Source organism: Camellia sinensis, chromosome 5 (genome assembly GCF_055761805.1).
Source record: "Camellia sinensis isolate YWXY chromosome 5, ASM5576180v1, whole genome shotgun sequence".
NCBI classification, from domain to species: Eukaryota; Viridiplantae; Streptophyta; class Magnoliopsida; order Ericales; family Theaceae; genus Camellia; species Camellia sinensis.
Genome location: NC_138965.1, coordinates 9,119,189 through 9,126,129, shown reverse-complemented (window position 1 = coordinate 9,126,129; position 6,941 = coordinate 9,119,189).

Here is a 6,941-nt window from a genome sequence, read left to right as displayed (position 1 = left end):
AAGACTAAATAAGTGCAATTTTTGACTTTTTATGAAATATGGGTTGGGTTTGGGTTGGGTTTGAAGTGATGTGTTAAATAAGATGATGTGACTTAAATTGAATAGTGACTTTTTGACTTTTTATCTTTTTTCAATCATGCCAAACTTGGCCTAACTTTTCTTTTGCTACTTTTAATGCATGCATATTGCTTTGAACAAAGGTCGGGAAAAAAAAGTTATTCTAGCAAGGAAGTAACACCGTTCGAAAAGAAAAAAAAAAAGAAAAAAGAAAAAAAAAGCATGGAAGTAACATGTTGTACAAAAAATAAAAAAATTAAACAATTAAAAAAGAAAAGGATGCAGGGTCTATTGATTTCTGGATTGGTGGGTATAAGATTGGATTACTAATCTTGCAGGTCTAATATTTCGGTTATTTAAATACAACAAAAGAGGTTTGAATATCATGTCACTTTTAAACTATAAATTCTAAAAAAAAAAATTATCCCACTGGGTGGGGGATTTAAAGTGAAATAAACTCGTGGAATATATTATCCTTCACAATTAGGGATGAAAATTTCTTCCTTACTGCTGTCGCTATGCACTAATTATATTTATTAAATATTTTTATATGTTCATAATATATTGTTAGATTTTTGTAATTGGTAATTTTGGTTGACAAAACGCTTTTAAGTTGTACTTTTATTCGTTTTTTTGTTTCAGTGAGGCTGTAAGTATTTAGATGCGAATCCAATTTGAATTGTACTTGTGTAGAGAAGTTTATGCTGACATTCCGTATCTTGAGCATTTTTTATTTACCACTTTTGTTGACTATGTACGGAAATCGAGATACCCGGTCAGTTCACGGGAGTCCAAGGGCAGTGCCTCATGGCGGGTCTGGGACAGCATTTAGGTGAGGTCGAGGGGCAACGCCCCCAAACTAAAGTTGTTTGACTGCTTGAATAGTTATTTGTGCGCTCGAGCAGTGAAGTAGAGTTTTCAATATTTCAGCTTGCATTCAGAATTTTTGGATAACTTGTTTTACCACTTGAGCAAGCGGTAGAAGTTGTGCTCGAGGAGTTGGCCTATATATTTTGCACCGACTTTACTGCTCGAGCAGTCTTCGATCTCTGTTTTCTATAAAGTGCGCAGTTTGTTATTTTTAGGGTTCAATCCATCCAAATTCTCAAAAAGATGTAAAATACAAAAATGTTCTGTATTGGAGAAAGTCGTTTATATGAGTTTTCCTGATGTATAAATGGTGATTGATTGATTAACGAATTACATAGTGTCAAACATCAAGGGTTGTTTTCGTTCTTTTATTTACATAAAGAGAGAGATGTTCTTCGGTGGATTCCGGTAAACTTGGGCCTGAAGTTTTGGTAGATTTTGGAGTAGCTCATTGTCGTGGATTCGACATTGGCGTTGTGGATTCAATGTTGGGTAAAGCAATTCTGATATAAAGATGGTGGTGCAATAGGCACACTGGGTTTGGTTCAATTTGGGCGTGAATTCACTAGGTAATTGTGAGTACTCATGTGTAATTCCTTTATGTTTTCTTATTAGATTGTTTTGTAACTTTGGCCCTTGATTTTTTGTCATAATTAGAGGTGCTTTAATTGTGATTTTTTCCGCGTTAAATCGTTGTGCTAATTTGTAATTGATTATTTGATTGTGATTAATATTCTTTTTTTTTAAATTGAAATATAATCATGAATCAATATCTCTAGGATTTTTAAATTTTTCATATATAATTTTCTTAATTGAACAAAATTAAAATATCAAAATATTACACTAATTAATCATTTTCACTTCTTATCCCTTATTGTACAATTTTTGTAAAACTCTCATTCATTATGCCTAATTTAGGATATCATCTTTCATTTTTATTAGTACTAACATGCTTCCGCTCCCCCGATAAAAGTCAATTATTAATTGTTAAATTAACTATTGGATTGAACCCTCAAACTCTTCCTTAAAAGCCCCCAAGTGCCATCTTCATGTCACTAAGCCACCAGATCTTGGGCTAGTAACAACATTCTTAAAAAATACAAAATTAACTTGTCTCTCTCGTCCTACCTTGACACCTTCTTGATTTGCACTGCCCTTGATATAATTCATGGCAGGAAGAAGGCACTACAAACATGTTTTCATCCTACCTGACGATGTTGCCTTCCCAACTCAAAATTAATTCAGACAATCAAACATTGCCTGATAGTAAAAGAATTGTAAGTATTTTTTAATCTAATACCATCTATTCTCCCCATTGAACGACACATGATTAACCATTGTTTTCAACCCTCCATTTCATTTCATTTCAATTGAGGTGGATGTGGACATAAAGTTCAGATAAGCTTCATAATGCTCATGAATACTAAATTTGATTAGCTTTCCATTGATAGGACTGGAAATCTCCAATTTTTCTCATGGACCCTCTCTCATCTCATGGCTACATTGGGAATATATATACGTGTCAAGCACAAATGGATTTCTTGCAGGTCCTTTGTTCATAATGCAATCAATCATCATTATATTGAAGAAAGAAAGTTCAACTTATATTGGATGGTTGAGATATTCTAGTTGAGGAGGAGAAAATACTTGTTTGGAAAGTTGGGTTGGGGCCGGTTATGATTAAAATAATTACAAAAAAGTAAAATAGATTTTTTTAGCTCTAGGCTAAAAAATATTACATTCAAATTATAATTATTTTATTTTTTTTATTATAAAAGTCAAAAAGGTCAAAAAAAACCTAATTCAAACAAAACTTTTTAATCCCAAACTAAAAAAACTAAAACACTAAAAGGCCAACCCAAATTCCAAACAAACTCTGAGTTGATAATCTCATTTCACTATTCATATCATCATATTATATTTGTGTAGTAGACAATTTATTTTTAAAAGTATAATTTTCGTTTATTATTATTAAGACAAATGTGATATGTCAATGTTCGATCAATTTAATTTTTTTATATAAATAATTTACTCAATGAAAGTTACGAGATGAACCATTCAAATGTCCGAAATGGATTAAGATAGATTCACAACACACAAAATGAACCTCTCCAATCTTTAATGAAACTACAGAAAAACTAAATTTAAAAAATAAATGTAGTTTGTAAGCACAGCATGTCCATACACTTTCCTAAAAATATTTTACAGTATTACATGAACACAAAAAAATCACAGAATAAGATACAACTTTTATGAGAGCTCTATATCTTATTTTATAATTTTTATCTGTACACTTAAAATTATTAACAAATATTTGTATTTTATATATTTTAATGGACCATTTGTACACCGGTGTTAGCGGACCAAAATCAATGTGTCCACTACTGGTCTGTTTTTTAAAATAATACAAAATGCTTTTGAAATGTATAAAAATACTATTGAATATTAATACCATGTACTGGGATGCCAACCACGTATTACATTCCAGACTAGGACTATATTATTATTAATGCCCATGAAAGCTTTTCATCTCTTTCCTCCATAGAGAAACCCCTCGTGGGATGGAATTTGAATATCCAAATGCAAAAATTAGGAATGTGAGTGGCCTTTTAGTTTTTTAATTATTTTAAGTCTCGTTTGGCATGTAACTTTAAAAGTTTAAAAGTTACTAAAAAAAATTAAAAAATTTATAAGTCATACCAAAAGTCAAGATTCTATTTTTTCTTTACTTTTTGTGTTTTTTTAAAAAAAAATTAATAAGTTATTCTAAATATACTAGTTTTTTTTTACCTTATATTTTAGCCAAAAAGTTAAAAAGTTACTAAAATAGTATGTTTCCAAACGAGGCTGCCTGGGACTAAAAAGTCTCGTTTAAAATAGGCTTTTTACTTTTTTGACTTTTGTAAGAGAAAAAATGAAATGACTATAATTTAAATGTGACATTCTGTTCTGTTCGATTAAAATAGTCATATATAAAATAGTCAATTTTATCCTATATGACTATTTTAATCCAAATAGACATGCCAAACATAACCTAAGAATTATTATATAAAAACACTATGGTTAGGGTTCACCTTCTTGTCCAATGTCTATTGTTTTGGGAGAGCTTCTATTTGCACATTACAATTTTTTACTCCATTTCATTCAAATAATGATTATATAAAAATTAATTATTTGAATGCCAATTATCAAACAAAAATCAATTAATATAATATCAACTGCTCAGCTAAATTTTCATTTGTTAGTTGATATTTGAAAAATTAATATCTAAATAATTGATTTTTTTTCAATAATTGATATTCAAATGAAAAACTAATATGAATTAAGAATTTTAATGGTGTGTGAGAGGGTAATTTATTAGTAAATTGGGCCAAGCTGGGTAATAGGTCGTTCTATGGGTCATAGTAAGAAGGGCTTAGTAAGTGGATCGTAGTCCAGGTGTTAGCTCGGTCCAGGTATGGAAGTGACCTAGTAAGGGTTAGCTCGGTCCAAGAATAATCATGGGCGCCACGGTCAGAGTAGATAGTTAGCCCGGTCTAAGGGAGCTCTACCGTTAGCTTGGCCACCACACTCATAGCGGTAACAGTTAAGCTCGGTCATACCATATTGAGCCAAAGTATGTTGAGCTTTCCTCAGAACCTTGCTATTGGCTAGCTCGGTCCAAGCTCGTTGTGGTTAGTGCGGTCTTGGACAACCCAGTTGGAATATGTCAAACCGAGGTACACGCAGTGAAAGGAAGAACTGAACTAGTGGGAGCTCGGTCTAGTCTGCGGCTTTAGCATGGCCATGTTATCTCGGTCGTATTGACATCCAACCATGGTAAAACCATCTCACTTGGTTTAAGCAGTGAGGGGGGGTGTTGAAGGATAAGCATAATCTTTCAAGAATGTGATTCCTAGGAGGACTCTACATGGAGAAGTAAGAGTCCTGCTAGGATTGTGTCACGCGGAACCTATAAAAGCTCACAACATTACCTATGGAGAGGTAATACAACTTTGATTCCCGAATACACAGAACTTTTTGTCTATTTGTCTATTTTGCTAACTTAGGCATCGAAGAGGTATCCGACACACACCCGCCAGCTAGCTCACGTTTGTGTTTTCAGGGAGTAAAGCGACGTCGTACGAAGGAGCGCAGACTTGATCAACAGGATTATACGATAAGGTTTATTTCTTTCCTGTACAATTGGCGCCTTCTGTGGGAATATCAGACAAAGAACAAAACCTCTTGATCAATTTTCCCTCGCTAGTTGAATGGCGCACAACGAAGATTTGCCATAGTTCGTCATTGACGGACAAACCCCAGAGGGGGGTGGGAGGTGCGAAGGTTTGCCCTCTATCCCTCCCATGGCGGACTTAGAGCCCCAGTGACAGAATCCCCGGAGGGATGCAAGGGGGAGACGGAACAACAGCCCTCGTCGCTCTCGCTCACAAAGTCCTGAAAGGCAAAGGCGAAGAATCGACCCTCAAGTTCTGGAGGATCGTGTAAAAAAGCAAGCATGGACCTTGAAGAAAACACCAGCAACACTCTTGATCCCAAGGCATCATCTGATCCCTCCACTTGCTGGAAACTGTTTGTTGGAGAGATGTGAAAGCTCTTCGTGGATGGAGCGTCCAACAAGCACGGTGCAGGACTAGGCATAGTCCTTATCTCACCAGATGGCCTAGTGGTGGAGCAAGCAGTCAACCTTGGGTTCCCAGCATCAAGCAACGAAGCGGAATATGAAGCGCTTCTGGCAGGCTTAAAATCAGCATCCTACATGAAGGCCACCGAGCTAATGGTTTACAGTGACTCACAGCTAGTAGTAAACCAAATTTTAGGTGACTACGAGGCAAAGGATGACAGGATGACTAAGTACCAAGAGTTAGTCAGAAAAGAGATCAAGAAATTTAAAGTAGTGCGGATAGAGCAGATTGGCAGAGAAGAAAACAGCAGAGCAGACGAACTAGCAGGCTTTGCTTCAATGGCAGATACATCCATCCCACATCCACTACTAATCGACTTCCTACCCAGACCAAGCATTGAAGAACCTGAAGTAATGGATCCCATCATAATGTTCCTAAAAGACGGTATCTTACCCGAAGAGAAGAAGGAGGCCAATAAGATAAGAGCAAAGTCACAGCGATTTTGGCTCTCCCCATCAATGGCCTTGTACAAGAAATCCTTCACCGGACCTTACCTGAAGTGCGTCCACCCCAGCAAGGTCGAAGCATTCCTGTTCGAGATTTACGAAGGCGTATGCGGCAGCCACCAAGGAGGAAGATTATTGGCTTACAAAGCAATTTCGCAGGGATATTGGTGGCCTTACATGTAAGCAGATTCAGAGAAATATGTCAAGAAGTGCGAGAAATGTCAGAGTTCGCACACCAAGTACATCAGCCAGCCAGAAAGCTTCTACTTTTAACTAGTCCATGGCCCTTTGTAATGTGGGGCTTGGATATAGTAGGACCACTTCCGACAACACCCGGCAACAGAAAGTTCTTCCTCGTAGTAACAGACTACTTCACAAAGTGGGTAGAAGCAGAAGCACTAGCATCAATAAAGGAGAAAGATGTGAAAAAGTTCATCTGGCAAAATATCATCACTTGGTTCGGCATACCCAAGGCGCTAATATCAGACAATGACACTCAGTTCAACGGCAAAATCTTTAGAGGCTTTTGTGAAGAGTACAAGATAGAATTCTATAACTCTACACCGGCATACCCCTAAGCAAATGGCCAGGCAGAAGCATCAAACAAAGTTGTCTTGGATGGATTGAAGAAAAGGTTAGAGAAAGCAAAAGGAAAGCGGGCTGAGGAGCTTCCTCATGTTTTATGGGCTTACCGTACCACACCTCGACGATCAACGGGAGAAACACTATTCTCCTTAGCCTACGGCATGGAAGCAGTAATCCCACTGGAAGTTGGCCTCCTCACCATTCGAAGCGAAAATTCTGATCTAGACTTAAATGGAGAAGCCATCACTTTAGAGCTCGACCTTGTATAAGAACGAAGAGAAAGAGCACTGGTTCACAT